Here is a 21,367-nt window from a genome sequence, read left to right on the forward strand (position 1 = left end):
AAACTACTTTTAATGCCTGAGGTTGATGCGCTCCAACAAAGCTATCCTCAGCACAAGGGGCCATGCTTAAACCAACTGAGTCACTGGCAGTGGGAAGGAAAGAGGGAGAGAAGGAGGAAGGGGGAGAGAAGCAAATAACTGTTTCTCCTGTGTGCCCTGACTGGTAATCAAACCTGGGACATTCATAGGCCAGGGTGACACTCTATCCAATGAGCCATCGTCCAAGGACCTTTATTTTGTTTTTTTGTTTTTTAAAGCAAGAAATTGCAATTTGCTACGGCTCAGGTAATGGTTAACATTTTTCAGCAAAAAAGTATTTTTTTAAAATTTTTTTTTTGTATTTTTCTGAAGCTGGAAACAGGGAGGCACAGCCAGACAGACTCCCGCATGTGCCTGACCGGGATCCACCCAGCACGCCCACCAGGGGGCGATGCTCTGCCCATCCGGGCCGTCGCTCTGTTGCGACCAGAGCCACTCTAGCGCCTGAGGCACAGGCCATGGAGCCATCCACAGCGCCCGGGCCATCTTTGCTCCAATGGAGCCTTAGCTGCGGGAGGGGAAGAGAGAGACAGGGAGGAAGGAGAGGGGGAGGGGTGAAGAAGCAGATGGGCGCTTCTCCTGTGTGCCCTGGCCAGGAATCGAACCCGGGACTTCCGCACACCAGGCTGACGCTCTACCACTGAGCCAACCGGCCAGGGCATCAAAAAAGTATTTTTAATTAGGATATGTTTGTTTGTTTGGGTTTTTTAGTTACAACACTATTGCACACTGAACAGACAACAGTATAGTATAAAAATAACTTTTATAAGCACTGGAAAACCAAACAATTCAGTGTCTTGCTTTATTGCAGTGTTCTGGAACTGAACCCCCATTATCTCTGAGATATGTCTGTACTGTATGATTCCAACTATAACATTTTGTAAAAGTCAAACTTTAATAATGTGGAAAGATGAGTGGTTGTCAGTGGAGGGAGGAGAATACAGAGAATGAATAGGTGAAGAAGCACAGAGGATTTTTAGGGCAGTGAAACTACTCTGTATGAGACTATAATGATGAATACATGTCATTATACACATTTCTCCAAACCCACACAATGTACAACACCAAGAGTGAAACCTCATGTTAACTATGGACTTTGGGTGAAAATGATGTGTCACTGTAGCTTTTACATCAGTTATAATAAGTTTACAACTCTTGTGGAGGATGTTGATAATAACGACGGCTATGCACTGTGAGAAGGGGGCAGGGGACAGAGATACTACACCAAAGTTGCAGTAGAACAAGGGTCACAGCCAATGTTTTCGGATCAGCTAACAGCTCAAACACTGCACAGAAACAGAGAAAAAGAAAGTGCAGTGCCCCACCCTCAGAGTTCCTACCTCCCACTTCATGGGGTAGGGAAAGTGGCAGAGATTTATTTCACAGCCAGCTCTCCAGAGCCGCTCTCTACCCTGAAGAAGAGTGGTGCTCCGTGTCTGATGCCTTGTTCTGTTGAGACGAGGGAAGGAACACCCAGAGGCCTGAGATCACTATTGCCGTAAAGCATCATAACACATCCCACCATTCACTTTGACTGCATCCCACCTCCATCATTGCCACAGCAACATCTCAGCAGAGATCAGTGCAGGAATTTCAGAGCTAAAACTTGTAATACAATAAATACCAACAACTGAAAGAAAAGAGCAAAACCCTCAAAACTGAAATTTCTTCTCTTTCTTTTGAATTTCATTGTAAGTGTTATATATTTTACTTGGGGGGGGGGGGTGTTTCAGATTTTTTCTTGGGTTCTGCTCTTTGTTTTCAAGGAGTATCTCTGCTGTTTTCATTATTTTTTAACTTTTTCAATTTCATTATATTTTTATTTTTCTAATTGTTTCTAGTAGATTTAGTAATTATATCACTTTCAAATGCCATCAAAGAAGACCAAAACAAATACTGTACTATGGCTACTCAAGAAAGAGACATAGTTCATAAAGAAAATGAAAAATCTCCAGAAAGCAAGCTCAGTCACATAGAAACCTTGGAGTTAAACAATAAAGAATTCAAAATTGAAGTTCTGAAAACACTCAATGAGATGAGAGAAAACAGTGATAATTTAATGATTTCAAAAAAAATTAATAAACAAAATGAATACTTTACCAAGGACACTGAAATCTTAAAAACAGAAATGAAGAACTTAACACATGAACTGAAAAATGAAGTAGTAAGTGTAGCTAATAGAACCAGCCAGATAGAGAAGAGAATCAGTGACATCAAAGACAGGCAACTAGAGATACTACAGAAAAAAGAGAGCCACCAATTTTAAAAAAAGAGAGAGCTCTATGAAAACTGTCTGACTCCATCAGAAAGAGCAATATAAGAATAAGGGGTATATAAGAAAAAGAGAGGGAGAAGGGAAAGGAGAGCCAATTCAACAAATAATTGATGAGAACTCCTCAAGCCTATGAAAAGGGTTACAACTTCAAATCCAAAAAGCAGAGAGAACGCCGAGTTATCTCAACTCAAACAGAACTATTCCAAAACACAATGTAATAAAATTGGCAAAAATTAATGACAAAAAAAGAATCATAAAGGCAGTTAAGGAAAAAAAGAGCATAACATATAAAGGAAAGTCCATTAGGTTATCACTAGACTTCTGAGCAGAAACTCTACAAGCCAAAAGAGAGTAAGAGAGTAGACTCAAAACATTCAAAGTACTGAAAGACAGGAATTACTAGGCAAGAATACTATATCCATCCAAGTTATCCTTCAAATATGAAGGAGAAATAAAACTTATAGACATACAAAAGCTGAGGAAATTTATCACCAGAAAACCCCCACAGCAGGAAATATTCAAGGGGATTATTTGACCAAATACAAAGAATAAAACAAAACAAAACTACAAGTAAAAGCTCCAATAAGGTTACAATAAAAACAAGGATAATCTGTGACAAAAATAACATAAAAGGAGAGGATAAAGATCTGCAGTAGCAAAGGAGGATAAAGCAAAGCAGCACTTCTAAGACAAAGGACTTTTGTACATATGAAAATTTTTCTCTTAATAACCTAATGGTAACTACCCACAAAAAAAACAATACTGAAACACATAGCTTAATAAAAACAATAAACAGGGAAAGAAGTATGGAATACCACCAAAAAAAAAGAACTGACAAACACAAAATAGAAAAACCAAAGGAGACAGATACATAGCTACCAGACAACAAAACATAAATGACTATAGAAAATCCTCAGTCATTAATAATTACCCTAAATATAAATAGACTGAACTCACCAACAGAGAAGCACAGAGTAGCACACTGGATCAAAAGCAGAATCCAGCCCTGGCCAGTTGGCTAAGCGGTAGAGCATCAGCCCGGAGTGTGGAAGTCCCAGATTCGATTCCCAGCCAGGACACACAGGAGAAGTACCCATCTGCTTCTCCACCCTTCCCCCTCTCCTTACTCTCTATCTCTCTCTTCCCCTCCCACAGCCAAGGCTCCACTGAAGCAAAGTTGGCCCAGGCACTGAGAATGGCTCCATGGCCTCCACCTCAGGTACTAGAATGGCTCCAACTGCAGCGGAGCCATGCCCCAGAAGGGCAGAGCATCAGCCCCTGGTGGGCATGCCAGGTGGATCCCAGTCAGGCACATGCGGTAGTCTGTCTGTCTGCCTCTCCCACCCCACTTCTCACTTCGTAAAAATAAAAAAATAAATATAAAATAAAATTTTTTAAAAAGCAGAATCCAACTGTATGCTGCCTTCAGGACACAAACCTAAGCTGCAAGGACAAGTAGACTCACAGCGAAAGGTTGGAAACAGTTCTCCAAGCAAATAATACACAAAGAAAAACAGGTGTAGCCATATTCATATCTGACAATGCTGACTTCAAGACAACAAAGGTAACAACAGACAAAGATGGACATTTCATAAACATAAAGGGGACACTATATAAAGAAGACATCACACTTCTTAATATGTATGTAGAGCACTAAAACATATAAGAAAGCTACTAACTGATCTAAAATAAAAATAGAAACCGACAAAAACACAGCCAAACCTGGAAACCTCAGCACACCACTGATGGCTTTAGATCATCCCAACAAAAAGATGAATAGAGAAATATCAGCCTTAAGTGACACACTAGACCAGTGGTCAGCAAACCACGGCTCGCGAGCCATGCGGCTCTTTGGCCCCTTGAGTGCAGCTCTTTGGCCAGCTTAGGAGTACCCTAATTAAGTTAATAACATTTTACCTACCTATATAGTTTAAGTTAAAAAACTTTGGCTCTCAAAAGAAATATCAATTGTTGTACTGTTGATATTTGGCTCTGTTGACTAATGAGTTTGCCAACCACTGCACTAGACCAAATGGACATAATAGACATTTACAAAAAATTTTATTCCAGAACATCAGATTGTACATTTTCTTCCAGTGTACATGGAACATTCTCAAAGACAGACCATATGTTGAGCCACAAAACTAACTAACAATACATAAAGATTGAAATAATACCAAGCATATTATCTGACCATAAGGCTTTAAAATTATAATTCAAATGCAAAAACGAAGGAAAGACACAGAAATGTAGAAATTAAACAACATACTTCTAAAAAATGACTGAGTCAAAGAAGAAATAAAAGCAGTGATCAAAGGATGAATATAAACAACTGAGAATGAAAACACGACATCTCAAAATTTCTGGGATGCAGTGAAAGCAGTAGTAAGAGGGATGTTTATATCATTACAGGCTTACATCAAGAAACAAGAGAGCCTGACCTGTGGTGGCGCAGTGGATAAAGCGTCGGCCTGGAAATGCTGAGGTCGCCGGTTCGAAACCCTGGGCTTGCCTGGTCAAGGCACATATGGGAGTTGATGCTTCCAGCTCCTACCCCCCTTCTCTCTCTCTGTCTCTCTTCTCTCTCTCTCTCTGTCTCTCTCTCTCATCTCTAAAAAATCAATAAATAAAAAAATTTAAAAAAATTAAAAAAAAAGAAACAAGAGAGATCTCAAGTAAATAACTTAACATTAAATCCGATAACTAGAAAAAAAAAGGAACAAAGGCAGTTGGAGAATGGAAATCCTAAAAACTAGAGCACAACTAAATGAAACAAAAAATAAAAAAACTATAGGAAATATTAATACAAGGAGCCAGTTCTCTGAAAAGACCCCAAACATTGACAAACCTCTGGATAGACTTAAGAAAAAAAAAGACTCATGTAAACCAAATCTAAAATGAAAAAGGAGAAATCACCACAAACACCACAGATATATATACAAAGGATCATACCAGAATAAAATTTTATATTCAATGAAAGATTATATGCCACCAAGTTTAACCATCTAGACATGGGTAAGTTTCTAGAACTATACAATCTTCCTAGACTGAGTCACGAAGAGATGGAAAAATTAAATAGACCCATAAGCAGGGAGAAAATAGAAACAACTATAAAAAAACTTCCCCAAAAATAAAAGTACAGGACCAGATGACTACACTAGCAAATTCTACCAAACATTCAAAGGTTTAGTACCTATCCTACTCAAAGTCTTCCAAAAAATAGAAGAAGTCATACTCCCTAAATAATTTTATGAGGCCAACATAACCCTGATACCAAAACCTGGCAAGGATAATACAAAAACAGAAAACTACAGACCAATACCTCTAATGAATACAGATGCAAAAATGCTCAACAAAAGATTAGCAAATCAAATATAACAATACATTTTAAAAAATTACATTATCAAGTTGGATTCATTCCAGGAGCATAAGCATGGTTCAACATATGTAAATCAATCAATAGATGCAGAAAAGGCATTCAAAAAGATACAAAATCCATTTATGTTGGATAGAAGGAAGAAAAGTACCTCAAAATAATAAAGGCCATGTATGACAAACAATCAGCTAATATACTAAATGATGAAAAAATTACGGTGTTTCCTCTAAAATCAGAACAAGAATAAGGCTGCCCACTCTCTACTCTTATTCAACATAGTTCTGGAAGTCTCAGCCCGAGCAATCAGACAAGAGAAAAAAATAAAAGGCATCTATTTGGGGAAAGAAATAGTAAAGGTATCACTTTTTGCAAATGACATGGTCCTGCATATAGAAACCTCAAAGATCCCACCAAGAAACTATTTAAAATAATAAATCAATACAGTAAAGTTGCAGGATACCTAACAAATATACAAAAGTCTATTGCTTGCCTATATGTCAACAGTGAAACTTCAGAAAATGAACTTAAAAAATTCCTTTTACAATTGCAACAAAAAAATAAAATATTTAGGAATAAATTTAACAAAGGATGTGAAGAACCTATACACTGAAAACTACAAAGCATTATTGAAGGAAATAGAAAAAAACGCAATAAAATGGAAAAATATTCCATTTTCATGATTGGAAGAATCAATATTGTTAAAATGGCATATTCCCCAAATTGTATACAATTTATACAATTCTAATGCAACCTCATAATTGACCAGACAGTGGCACAGTAAATAAAGCATCTGAATGGAACCACTGAGGACCCAGGTTCAAATCCCAGAAGTCACGGGCTTAAGCACAACTCATCCAACTTGAGCACAACTCATCCAACTTGAGCACAGGGTCACAGGTTTGAGCCCAAGAGTCACTGGCTTGAAGCCCAATGTCAGTGGCTTGAGCCCAAAGGTTGCTGGCTTGAAGCCCAAGGTCGCTTGCTTGAACAAGGGGTCACTAGCTTGGCTGTAGTCTAGCAGTCAGGGCATGTATGAGAAAGCAATAAATGAACAACTAATGTGCTGCACTTATGAGTTGATGCTTCTCATCTCTCTCCCTTCCTGTCTGTCCCCGATGGTCCATCTCCCTTTCTGTCTCCCTCTCAAAAAAAAAAAAAACTAATGCAACCCCAACGTTATTTTTTAAAGAAACAGAACAAAAAGATAACCAGGTTTGTATGGAACCATAAAAAAAAACAACTAAGTAACCAAAGCAATCTTGAGGAAAAAGAATAAAACCTGAGGTATCACTACTGACCTCAAATTATACTACAGAGCCACTATAATCAAAACAGCAGAGCAGAAAAACAGACATAAAGACCAATGGAACAGGATCAAGAGCCCAGAAATAAAACCACATATATATGTACAAATAATCTTCAACGAAAGAGCCCAAAACACACAATAGAGAAAAGAAAGCCTCTTCAATAAATGGTGCTGGGAAAATTGGAAAACCACATGCGAAAGAATGAAACTTGACTACACCGTGTCCTTGTGCACAAAAACTAATTCAAAATGGATCAAAGACCTAAATATAAGACCTCAAATAATAAATTATATAGAACATGAGTACTAAATGTGCGGACCTTAGCCATAGAGAACATTTTATAAATTTGACCCCAAAGGCAAGGAAAGGAAGGGCAACAATATATGAATGGGACTGTATCAAACTAAAAAGCTTCCACACAGCAAAAGAAACCAGTAACAAAACAAAAAGGCAGCCTGCCAAAGAGGAATGATATTTACAAACAGCAGGTTAAGGGGTTAATATCTAAAATATATCAAGAACTCACAAAGCTCAGCAACAAACAAGCAATCCAATTAAAAACACAGACACTTCTCCCAAGAAGACACAAATGGCCAACAGATATATGAAAAAATGCTCATCTTCACTAGCTATTAGGGAAATGCAAATCAAAACTACAATGAGGTACACCACCTCACATATGTTAGATTGGGTTTTATCAACAAGACAGGTAATAGTAAGTGTTGAAGAGGCTGTGGAAAAAAGGAACCCTCATTCACTGCTGGTGGGAATGCAAATTAGTACAACTATTATGGAAGAAAGTAAGGTGATACCTCAACGAATTAAGATAAGAACTACCATATGACCCAGAAATCCCTCTACTGGGTATATACCCCCAAAACTCAAAAACACTGGTATGTAAAGACACATGCAGTCCCATGTCCATCACAGCATTATTCACAGTGGCCGAGACATGGAAACAACCAAAGTGTCCCTCGACAGAGGATTGAAATAAAGAAGATGTGCTGCACTTATACAATGGAATACTACTTAGCCATAAGAAATGATGACATATTGGCATTTACGACAACATGGATGGACCTTGAGAACATTCTACTGAGTGAAATAAGTAAATCAGAAAAAGCTAAGAACTACATAATTTCACACAGGGTGGGATATAAAACAGAGACTCATAGACATAGATAAAAATGAAGTGATTACTAGGAAGAGAGGGTGGGGGCAGGGGAGTAAAGAAGGACAAATATGATTTGACTTTGGGTGATGGGTATGCAACACAATCAACAGTTCAAATGCTATAGAAATGTTTACCTGAAACCTATGTACTCTTATTGATCAATGTCACCCCATTACATTTAATTTTCTAAGTAAAATTTAAAAAAGATAAAAGCAACACATCATCCCCCATCCTTAACACAATACTCAAAATATTTGACATATATTCTCCTGCGCCCATTTTTCCTGGCTCAATCAGCTTTTTTCCTGGCTCAATAAGTCGCCTAGTTCAGTGGTCCCCAACCTTTTTTGGGCCACGGACCGGTTTAATGTCAGAAAATATTTTCACGGACCGACCTTTAGGGTGGGACGGATAAATGTATCACATGACTGAGATAAGCGTCAAGAGTGAGTCTTAGACAGATGTAACAGAGGGAATCTGGTCATTTTTAAAAAATAAAAACATTGTTCAGACTTAAATATAAATAAAACGGAAATAATGTAAGTTATTTATTCTTTCTCTGCGGATTAGTACCAAATGGCCCACGGACCAGTACCAGTCCACGGCCCGGGGGCTAGGGACCACTGACCTAGTTCACAAAGTCTGGGCAACCATCTCTTGGACATGGCTTTTTACACTGGTCTAGAGGAAAACAATCCCCCCTCCAAAGCCATTCAGAGTGGATTTTGGATTCTTAAGGCTGCTTTAAGGGACTACCTTTATATCAATGTCTTCCACGAAGTGTTGACAATTTAGAGGTTTTATTCTGGTAATATGTTCTGCAGTGGAAATTAAATTTCAAAGGCCTATTTATGAAACAGGGATGTTATTTTTGTACTAGTTAGATAACAGATCTGAATTCATGCTAGTAAAGCACCTATGAGTAGCACTAAAGTCAACAGCTAGAACATAGAACTTTTTTTAAAGAACAAATTTTAAATGTAGTTTTTATTAAATGTGATGCATAGAAAATTCAAGTATTAAACATGTCATTCTCTAAAGACCAGACTGATGCAATATACTGCACAATATAACAATTGTGCCAAAACCAGAAATTCAGCAATAATTCCAATTACTTTCCAAATTAAAGCCTAAAACAGACAAATCTAACAATTATTCCCATATTAAGAAAACGGTGCCTGAGCAGGCGGTGGCATAGTGGCTAGAGTGGGACAAGGAGGACCAGGTTTAAGAGCCCGAGGTCGCCAGCTTGAGCGCGGGCTCATCTGGTTTGAGCAAGGTTCACCAGTTTGAGCCCAAGGTCGCCGGCTCGAGCAAGGGGTCACTCAGTCTGCTGTAGCCCCACAGTCAAGGCACATATGAGAAATCAATCAATGAACAACTGAGATGGCACAACAAAGAATTGATGCTTCTCATCTCTCTCCCTTCCTGTCTGTCCCTATCTGTTCCTCTCTCTGTCTCTAAAAAAAAAAAAAAGAAAGAAAACAAAAAACCAGTACCAGAAGATTACTGAATTTGCTTAAATATCTGAATTTTCAGGGGCACAATCTAAAAATCAAAAGAAAAATGGTAAGAATTATGTTTATGTTTATTATAGTGCCTACACATAACAAGCATTCAAGAAAACTATATATTTTTTTAGTAAGATCAAAGAAAGTCAGAATGTCAACAAGTCAGTTTAGGCAAAAATGTAAAAGTCCATTTGGCAGTCTACTACATAGCTGGGCGATGTGTTAAGCCATTTGGACTCTCTACCTCTCTGTGTCTTTCAGTGTTCTTTTAGGTAAAATGAGGGAAGATGATCTAGTCTAGAGTCTCTCTGAAGCTCTTTCCTGAACTATCATTCTAGGACTCCAGGGCTTCAATATAAAAACCACTGGCCTTATCACCATCTCACCAAAAGATACACACTTAAGTGCACCTGTGACAAATACATCTCTATCCAGAACGATTTTTTTCCCTTCTTTCTTTCTCAATGGTACTACTATAAATCTTCAAGCTCATCTTACCTACATGCACTGGTCCTCTTTTCAGAACTTCCTTATTCTCGCAGTCAGGCTTTTGAATTTTCTATTCCAACAATGACACTTCCTACTGCCCATTTCCTAGACAGAGCATGTAATCAAGAACTGAAAAAGCATACCTCCAAGTCTTTCCCAAGTTATCCACTTGATGATATTTATACTTGCCCATTTTCCACCTCTCTCAACTAAAAACAGAGTGTAAAAGGCCTACACTGGTTGGGTCTAAAACATCATAATAACATCATCTATTTCCACTAAAACGCCCACTGCCAGGGCTCGAACACCATCACAGGCCCCTGACCCCATGACTGCGCCCCCAGAAACTTTGATTTTCCCTCTCTGAAACACTGTTGTGGCCAGAAATGCATAAGAAACTGAAATGGAACAAGAGAATCATAATCAGTTTCTCATTTTGACTTCTGTTGTCACTAAATCACCCATCAGGGTGGGAGGAAGTCGCACTCTGCTGCACTGCCTTTGGCCAGACAGAGAGAAAGCACTCAAAGTGAAGCCAAAAAGTCCCTTAGTGCACATCCACAACCTGAAGGATCAGGCTGCATAATCTCTACCCTTCCTGACATGAACATCCTGTAATTCTCAGAAAGACTAGAATTCCAACTGAAAGTTATATACAGTCTGCTCACAAAATTATTGCTTTTGAATGTAAAGATACACAAGACATTTTACACCACACAGATAAAACATCCTCACCCAAATAAACCACCGTGACAGCTGCGTTTCAATGAAATGTCTAAACCAGCTGCTAACCCTCAGCACTTCTTGCCCTACCTTCTTTGCCCGCAAAAGTCCTTAGTATTCCATGTGAAACTGTTTCAGCATCAGCTGGGAGCTGATTAGAGATGCAGAATCTCAGGCTGAGCCTCAGAACTGCTGAATCAGAATCTGTATTTTAACAAGCTCCCGGGAACTGATTCAAGTGCACATTTATAAGTTTGAGAAGCACCGAACTAGGCACAGAGAAATAGGGGGGGAAAGCTTAAAGGCTGGCAATTACTGTCCTCCTTTGCCTCTCAACTCAACCCTAACCCCCCTAGCTAGCACCCTCTCCCCACTGTCATCCAGAGCCCCAAGCCTCCTACCTTCTCTAGGCCTAGTCACATCTTTTATTTCAACTCAACCTACCCCTACCCTGGGAAACAGTCTGGCTAAGGGTTAAATACTAAACTGAAAAGTCAACACTGAAACGACTCAAAATCTGGTTTTTCTAATACTTACTAGCTATGTGACTCTAGGCACAGTCACCTCTCAATGCACATGTAAAATAAGAATAAAAGTGAAAGACTATCTTTTGGGCAAATGATTTTTAAAATTTCTGTTTTCTGAGTTTGCTCACTTTTATTGTTAAAAATGGCACTGGCCATGTGAATGGCACTGCCCAGGTAAAACTGCTAATTACCTTCCTGCTTGGGAAGGGCCATTGGTATGCTAATGTTGGCTGGAGGAGGGGTTTTTGGTGCCAAAGAAGTTTTAAAACGGAAGAAGGAGAAAGCCATTTTTGCAGAGTAGGAAGCCAAGATGGCAGGGTGCTGAAGAAGCCAGTTTGTGCAGAGAGGAGAAGGGAGAGTTTGTGCAGATGGGGAATCAAAGGTGACTGAGACTAGCGGGGGGCCTTTGATTCTAGGAAAACCCAGATGTGTCAGTAGCTTTGTCAGTTCTGAATGAGTATAAGGGAAGTGTTTTTCCCTGTGTGTGTTTTTACTTACCAGCCAGGGCAAGGCTAGAATAAAGGAATGGCCCACCATTTTTTGGCTCCACTGTTTCTTTACTGTCCACCCGAATTCAATGAGAACCTTCATGTGAATGGCCACGAAGGCAGCGGCTACCGGCCATACACTATCTATAAAAGATCTCATAGAGTCAGTACAAGATAGCTACCCTTTTTCAACATATTGCCAAGGTGTCCCTTCTCTTTATTAACTCAAAGCATGTTAGTTCCCAAACTCCCACAAATCCACCCAGCCTGCAATGTCAGCATTTTTCTCGTCTGTCTTCAACTCTCCATTTCATTAATTTATACATATAACAAAGATTAATGAGTCCTCACTGAGCTGAACACATCTTGATTCTCTTCTAAACCCACCAAAATCATTGTGGGATACCTTCAACTCAAACAAACAGCTTATGCACTGCAGATGGCACACACCAGGTCTCCACGTGCCAACCACTGAAACTGAACATCACCCAGTAATGAAACCCATGCCAACTCTTCCATTAATGAGAAGCCATGAATTTGTAAAATAGCTCATTAATTCCAAAGTCTATTCTTTTTCCTACACATAAAGAAATTAAAGAGTCATCATATGGGAGTTTCTGGAACTGACAAAACCTCAGATCCCACCATGTGCTTTATTCTTCCTATGAATTGAAACTCATCTTCAAACTTCACTTTCTGACACATAAACAGCGGGCATAATTTGGTTAGTTTACCAAACTAGTTTATAGATCTCATTTCCCTTTCATAATCAGCACTTGGGGAAGGAAATAAACTTCAGTTACTCTTCGACTAACAATCACGGGGAAGCCTGCAGACTGAAAGCTGGGTGTGCATAACTTCCTCCGGCCCGAGCCACACTCTCATTTCCTGTGCGGCTAAGAAAAGCAGGTCTAGAGTCGCCATACATGAATTGAGGCATCCATGCACCCAAAAACAAAGCAGCTTGAGTTACCACTATGCTGTTCAGTCCATACAAATAAATGAATGAAAAATCCCATCTTTTAACTGTAAATGAGGATATGTGGTAACACGGCAATTAATGGTGATTACACTTTTGTAAAATGAAAATATCAAGAAAGATCAGCATTGTAGCTCCATCTCAATCTGCCAAAACAAAATTTTCCACAATATCCAAACCTTTTCGATATTCCTTAATGAAGAATGACACACAGAGATAGAAAACTGAGATGATACAAAGAAAACGAGTGTGCTTAAAAACATCTGCCAGCCCTTACACTGCACACCTCACTTGAGCTGACAGGTGATTACGGCTGCCTAAGGGGTCCTAAGAGAAACCAGCAGAAGAATTCCCATGCAGAGCCTGGCCCTTGCCCAAATTGCTGACCCACAGAATCATTAGCAAATAAAGTTGTTTTAAGTCATTAATTTGGGGGCAGTGGTCTGTTACCCAGCAAGGGCCAAATGAAAAATGCATTTATCACAACCTGATGCATTCATTTTGTCTTCTTAAATGCAGTCTATGTTTTGATCATCCACAACAGAGTCTATAGTATTTTTGTGCTACCTATCTGAATAGAAGACCATACATATTTCTTTGCTTTTAAAAAATAAAATTCTTAATTTATTAATAAATTGTTAAGTCTTTTAGAGCACAAAGTTCTTTTCTGTGACTTCACTGTCTTTATACTATTGTTATGAACTGGATTGTACTCAAATGCCCCCAAACTTCTATGTCAAAGATGTAACCTTCCCAGACCTTAAAAAGTGACTATATTTGGAAACAAGGCCTTTAAAGAGGTAATTAGATTAAAATAAGGCTGTTAAGAGTTGATCGGTGTCCTAAAAGGAAATCTGGACACTGAGACACCAGGGATGCACAGGCAGAGGGAAGGTCATGTGAGGGCACAGCAAAATGGCAGCCATCTGCAAGCCAAGACTTGATCTTGGACTTTCAGCCTCTAGAACTGTGAGAACATGAATTTCTGTCGTTTAAGCCCCCAGTCTGTAGTATTTTGTTACGGCAGCTCAAGCTGACGAACACAGCTGCAGAGTTCTTGTGGCCTCCTATGATTACTACAGTCTCTAAAAATTAAAAAATTATTAAAAATTTCATAGAAGAAATGTTGGGTAGCAAGTAATTTTTTTGAATGATTTTTAACTAGGAGGCAGGTTTTAGTCCCATTTCTGTGGAATAAGCTCTGTGATTCTGGAAGGGGTCTACAGCCTCTTTAGAATAAATCTTAGGCCCATTCTTGCACCGAAGTTTGAACAAGATAATCTTCAAGCCCCCTCACAGCCCTGACATTCAAATGAGCAAACATGGAAATAATTACTAGAATGTGCAAATTAATTCTACAAAGGTTTGCTTGTTTTTAAGTGAGAGGAGGGGAGGTAGAGGGACAGATTCCCACATGTGCCCTAACCAGGATCCACCCAGCAACCCCCATTGAGAGCCAAGGCTCAAATCAACCAAGCTGTTTATAGTGCCTGAGGCTGATGCTTGGACCAACCAAGCCACTGGCTGAGAGAGAGGAAGAAAGAGAAGGGGGAAAGGGAAGCGAAGAGAAGCAGATGGCCACTTCCCATGTGTACCATGATCAGGGATTGAACGGATGTTAGGCCAACACTCAATCCACCGAGCCAACCAGCCAGGGTCATACAAATAATTTAAAAAGAAGTCTTTATTTCTGGGGAGGAAGGTGTTGTATTTTTTTTTTCTTTAGTAAGAGAGAGAGAGAGACAGACAGCAGATAGGAAGGGAGAGAGATGAGAAGTATTCACTCATTTCTTCTCTTACGTGCCTTGAAGGGGGGCACCAGCTGAACCAGAGACCTCTGCTCAAGCCAGCGACCTCTGAGCTCAAGCCAGTGACCATGGGGCCATGTCTATAATCCCACGCTCAAGCTAGTGACCCTGCACTCAACTTGGTGAACCTGTGCTCAAGCTGGTGACCTTGGAGTTTTAAACCTGGGTCCTTGGCATCCCAGGTCAACATTCTATCCACCACGTGACCATCTGGTCAGGCTTAATTTCCAGTTTTATTCAGGGTTGGTTGATATCACTGTTGAACATTATAGGAAGTTTTCCTATAGTTTGTAATTAAAAGGAAGGTTATGATGAGTTTTCAGATAGTTGTAGAATATATTTCTTATACTCTCAAGGGGAGAAAAGTATTCCTGCTTCTTTCTTCAAAGAACCTCTTTTGAAATGTTAGGACAATATATCTCCTACGAACAAATAGGTTGTACAGAGATGGCATCTTCTTTTCAAAGTTCATTTCTCAACAAAGGTTTCACAAGCAGAGGAAATGCACAACCTTTCCTCCCTGCAGTTTCATCTCAACAGGTTGCTAGGATGAAATCTGTGTTCTGGGTAGTTCCTATTTTGCTAATATCTATAAACAAGCTATTGAGAAGTTAAATGAAAACTGTGTTTTGGGAGTATAAGAATAATAAATGTTAAACCAAACCTGACAAGACTTGATTATTTAGCATTTAATAGGTAGCATTATCACATCTCTAAATTGCCTTAAAGTCACAACTGTTTCATGAAGCAGCACTCAGGATTGGATTTGGGATTTATCTGTATTGTATAACTGAGGTTCTTCAAGATAGTAAACAACTTAATAGTAAACAACTTGCGGTTGTCACAGGCAGCTGAGTTTCAAAACTTAATTAAAATGGAAAACTCCTTGGGCATTTGTTACTTTGGGTGGGATGAGAATGATAACAAAATAGGAGTTTTTTAATTTATCATTGTCAAATTGGAATATTGAGTTAGCAAAGCATATTTTTTCCTTAGATGAAATATTTTAAGCTTAGTAAAGATTTTGGTTTAACAAAAAATTTTGATGACTTAATATTTGAAGTCCAAGGCCAAAGTCTATAATCTCTCTATATAAACCATTCTGAAAATGACAGGTTTAGCTAGGTTTGTAATTTGTACATATTCTGAGACAGACATTTTAGAGTGAAATTTTAATAAGAAATAAAAGAACTAACCTAGGTACAGTTATTTTGTATCTAGATTTCTTGGATTCCAAATAGTTCTCTTTGCTTAGAACTTTTACTTTTTCCTCTTTTGTGCTATAAGGTACTTAAATTTAGAGGACTACTAAGATTCTGAAAGAATCAGTGACATTATCAAGTTATGCCTTCCTGCATTTGCAGATGGAAGAGGGTTAAAAATACCTCTCGATACTCCCTAGCAAATATGTATTTGGTGGGGAGAGGGGTACTCTATATGTGATATGGACATATGAATGAGTAGACATGAGTCTTCAAAACAGTAAAACTTTTAATCAAGAGAAGAAAAGTCCCAATTCACAAAATTTGGGGCAATTTCAAGAAAATGTTTCTTGAAAGTATGTGCTAGGGTCGGTCATTAGTATAAAATAACTAAAAAATAAGTACTTTTGAAAAACAAAGTTGAGAGGACTCACTTTCCAATTTCAAAACTTCCTACAGAGCTACAGCAATCAAAACTCTTTGGTATTGGCATAGAATAAACAGAGATCAATGGCATAGAATTAAGAGTCAAGAAATTTAAAAAAAGAAAAAAGAGTTCAGAAACCTTCACATCTAATTAAGGTAAAGTGGCTTTCTGTAAGTGTATCAAAACAACTGAATAGGAAAAGAACAGTCCTTTCAAACAAATGGTGCTAGAACAACTAGATATCCACATGCAAATGAGTGAAGCTACACTCCTACTTCTTATCACATACAAAAATTAATTCACAATAAATCAGAGAACTAAATATTTATATAAGACCCAAAACTATAGAACTTAAAGTACAAGAGTAAATCTTCCACGGCCATACTACCCTGAAGGTGCCCGATCGTGTCTGATCTCAGAGGCTAAGCAGGGTCAGGCCTGGTCAGTACGTGGATGGGAGAAAATATAAGGAGTAAACCTTCATAAACTTGGCTTCTTAGATGTGACACCTAAAACACTAGCAACAACAAAAATAGATAAAATGTACTTTATCAAAATTTAAAACTTTTGGGCCCTGGCCAGTTGGCTCAGTGGTAGAGCGTCGGCCTGGCATGCAGGAGTCCTGGGTTCGATTCCCGGCCAGGGCACACAGGAGAAGCACCCATCTGCTTCTCCACCCCTCCCCATCTCCTTCGTCTCTGTCTCTCTCTTCCCCTCCCACAGCCAAGGCTCCATTGGAGCAAAGTTGGCCCGAGCGCTGAGGATGGCTCCATGGCCTCTGCCTCAGGCGTTAGAATGGCTCTGGTTGCAACAGAGCAACGCCCCAGATGGGCAGAGCATCGCCCCTTGGTGGGCGTGCCGGGTGGATCCTGGTCGGGCACATGCTGGAGTCTGTCTGACTGCCTCCCCATTTCCAACTTCAAAAAATACAAAAAAAAAAAATAAATAAAACTTTTGTACTTCAAAGAATACCATTAAAAAAGTAAAAAGTCAACCTAAAGATTGGGAGAAAAATATTTACAAGTCATACATCTGGTAAAGCAGTGGTCCCCAACACCCAGGCTGCGAACTGGTACCGGTCCGTGGGCCATTTGATACCGGTTCGCAGAGAAAGAATAAATAACTTACATTATTTCCGTTTTATTTATATTTAAGCCTGAATAATGTAATGGTGTTTTATTTTTTAAAAATGACCAGATTCCCTGTTACATCTAAGACTCACTCTTGATGGTTGTCTCGGTCACGTGATACATTTATCAGTCCACCCTAAAGGCCGGCCCGTGAAAATATTTTCTGACATTAAACTGTTCCACGGCCCAAAAAAGGTTGGGGCCCACTGTGGTAAAGAACTTATATCTAGAATACCTAAAGAAATATTAAAACTCAAATATTTTTTTAAATAACACAATTTAAAAATAGGCAAAAGGCCCTGGCCAGGTGGCTCAGTCGATAGAGTGTCATCCAGCCATGCCAAGGTCATGGGTTTTATCCCCAGTCAGGGAACATATGAGAAGCAATCGATGAGTACACAACTAAATGGAATACCAAGTTGATGCTTCTCCTTCTCCATCTCCCTTCCCCACTCTCTCTCTCTCAAATCAATGGAAAAAAAAATTTTTTTAAATGGGCAAACAATCTGAATAACTTCTCCAAAGAAGATACTCAAATGGCCAACAAGCATATGTAAAGATGCCCAACATCATCAGCCATCAGAGAAATGCAAATCAAATCACTAAAATAACACTAGAATGGCTACAATCAAACAGACATAATTAGAGTACAAGTCCCATGATGCCTCCCAGGCGCTGCCAGTCCTGTGTAGCCACAACTGGAAGGCGGGACAGCGCTTCTGAGCTTGATTCTGTGAGCCACCAGCATGCCTGAGAGCTGGGACAAGGATGTGTATGTACTTGGTGCCCAGGCACCACAGGCCGGCGCCCTCGCCACAGACCTCTCTGCCCAATTCCATCACCTACTTAACAAAGGCCTTCAATCTCCTCGTGGACTGGCCTGTGACTTTTGTGAGAGAGTTTATGGAGGAGCAGCATGTAAAGAACAAGTATTACTACTACCACTGGGAGTTCCATTGGGTGCCAGACACCACCAAGTGCAAGGAAAAGAATGTCTTGTGCATGTTCAAAGCAGAAATGCAACGGAGAAGACACTACAAAGTTAATCAAGAAATTGTCAACATTATCCAGGAAAGGCTGAAGGCCTGTCAGCAGAGGGAAAATGAAAGCGACAGGTAGAATCGTGCCAAGGAGGTAGAACAGTTCACGCAGGTTGCCAAGGCCTACCAAGACAGTCATAATGATTTAGGGACCCATTATTCTGCAAGGAAGTGCCTGGCAAAACAGAAGCTGAGGATGCTTGCAGAGAGAAAAGCTGCTAAAGAGGCTGCTGCTGCTGCTGCTGCTTCCTGAGTCGCTCTCACATGACTGCCACCACTGCTAAAATAAAGAGTAATGAAACCTGAAAAAAAAAGACATAATTATAAGTATTGGCAAGGATATGGAGAAACTAAAGCCTTCACATACTGCTAGTAAAAATATAAAATGGTATAGTTGCTTTGGAAAATGTCTAGCAGGTCCTCAAACAGACATACAGTTATACCAAGCAATTCCTAGATATATACACAAGAGAAATGAACATACAGTCTACACAAATGTTCATAGCAGGATTCCTAATAGCCCAAAAATAGAAACAACCCACATGACCATCAACTGAGTAACAGATAAAATGTGGTATATATCCATACAATGAAATATTATTCTTCAATTAAAAAAAGTACCAACACATACTATGACATGGATGAACCCTGAAAACATGCTAAGTGAAATAAGCCAGTCATAAAACATGCTGTTTGATTCCTCTTATAGTAAACATCCAGAATAGGTAAATCTATAGAGACAGAAAGTAGATTAGAAGTAGCCAAGGACTGAGGAAAGGAAATGGGAGCAGTAGTAACAGGACAATTGGGAGTATGGAGATTCTTTTTCAGAATGATGAATGTGTTCTCAAATGCAGCTATGATTGCACAACTCTGTGAATATACTAAAAGCCACTGAATTTATACACTTTAAATAGGTGAATAGTGTGATATCTGAATTACATCACAATAAACTGTCTTCTTTAATGATGTTTTTCAAATCCAAGTTGTTCTTCTGAGAGCAACTTCTCCTACTCCCCACTACTCCCATTAAAAAAGAGGAAAGGGTTGTTTTCACAGTTTTGACACGTTGCTGATGTCTCATGATGAATGAATGGTGAATAAAAAGATAGACTGGATATACCATTGGACTGTTACTTCTATCCAAGATGGTGTTAACAGGGACTAAATTTGCCTTTCCACTTGAAAACCAAAACAAATTCATACAGAATTTATGAGACAAAGTTTTCAAGAAGCTAGAACATTGAACAATGAAGATCACTGATCTCTGAAAGCTATGAAACCAATGAGGTAAGCCATACAACTGCCTGGACTTAGTCCCTTTACAAAGTTGGTGGCGTGGTACAGGCAGAGAAAACCCAAGCTCTGGGCAGACTCCTCCAGCAGAGAAGGAACTAAGAGTGAAAGTAGACCAAGGCAGCTAGAGTTCCAGGTGACAGTATCGGAGATGAAAGCTGCACAAAGAAAGGTCTGCAGAGGGACCCTGTGCATTCAGTCAAGTAATGATCAGTATATGCACATAAGGCAACTAACTACTCAAGGCCAAATGTTAAAAAACTACTCAAAAGGATCAGAAGGAACAGTGCAGATGCTCACACAGGGATAGGAATAGTGCCTGTTCCCACCAAACAAATGGAAACTGAACAGAGTATTGTGAAAGGTCTTACCTTAGTGAGGCATCATTAGCACTGAACTAACCACTGTTCAAGAATTCCTTAACAAAAACAAAAGAGCAAAACCCAAAGGGATCAAATTACCATATTTCCCCATGTATAGGAAGCATCCTTTTTGGAAAAATTTAGGGTCTAAAAACTGGGTGCATCTTATACAGTGGTTGTACTTTTTTTTTTTTACTTGGATTTCCCGCTTTTTTGCACTTCATTTTGTGCTCATTGTTAAAGACAGTGATTCGTCATCAGACACGGATGAGAAGTTTTGACAGTGATGAAGAGTTGTATGAATTTTATGATGAATAAAACTTGAGTTCGATAACTTTATGTAGTACATTTTTTTTCAAATTCCGGGCCCCAAAACTAAGTTGTGTCTTATACATGGGAGTGACTTATACATGGGGAAATACGGTATTTCCATGTAATTTAACTGTACCCCAGAACAAAGCTTAAGGATACTAATAGAAATAATACCCAACACAAAACAAGGTAATATTTGTAATATCTGGTATCCACTAAAAAATTATCAGACAGGAAAGCATAACTAATAATAAGAAAGATTCATCAAAACCAAACCAATACTGACAGAGATACTGAAACTATAGACAAGGACATTAAGACAGTTATTTAACCCTTTGAGTAGTACGAATGTTCATGTACGCCCTCGTGCCTCCTGACCATCCAGAGTATGATCGATTTATTTTAAAAATGTGTAAGGCAAAATTGTAAAAAGGCAAATGTATGTTCTTGTTTCCATAAATTGGTTATCAAACATGATTTTAAGTTAATAAAACTGTAACTGGAACTAATTTCAGTTTTTGAAAAAAAAACTCACCCCCCAAGAGTCAGCAATCATGAAAAAAACTCATTACTCAAAGGGTTAACTATATTCCATATGTTCAAAATGTAGAGATCCATACGTTCAAAATGTAGAAACCTGGAAAATATTCTAAGAGACAAAAAATCTTCTACAGATAAAAACACAATGACATGAAAAACACTAAATGTGATTAATAGCAGAGTCAACATTAAAGAAAAAAAATAAGTCAAAATAAAGCCCAAAAGGAAAATAAAAAAGCAGTCAGACATTACTGGCTTAATAAACATGTTATAGGAGTGCCCAAATGTAAAAACAGGGAAGGGAAATGAAGAAAAAGAAATTGAAGAAACAGTGACTAAAATTTTGCCAAATTTGCTGTATC

At 38.9% G+C, this 21,367-nt stretch overlaps 1 protein-coding gene and 1 pseudogene across 44 annotated transcripts in view; one reads left to right on the forward strand and one right to left on the reverse strand.

Annotated features, from left to right (window-relative positions):
• Positions 1-21,367, reverse strand: part of MAP4K4 (mitogen-activated protein kinase kinase kinase kinase 4) — a 224,485-nt gene that overhangs the window by 175,426 nt on the left and 27,692 nt on the right. The gene's annotated exons all lie outside the window — the stretch shown is intronic.
• On the forward strand, positions 18,202-18,748 carry LOC136397339 (NADH dehydrogenase [ubiquinone] 1 beta subcomplex subunit 10 pseudogene; annotated as a pseudogene).

This window comes from Saccopteryx leptura, chromosome 3 (genome assembly GCF_036850995.1).
Source record: "Saccopteryx leptura isolate mSacLep1 chromosome 3, mSacLep1_pri_phased_curated, whole genome shotgun sequence".
NCBI lineage: Eukaryota > Metazoa > Chordata > Mammalia > Chiroptera > Emballonuridae > Saccopteryx > Saccopteryx leptura.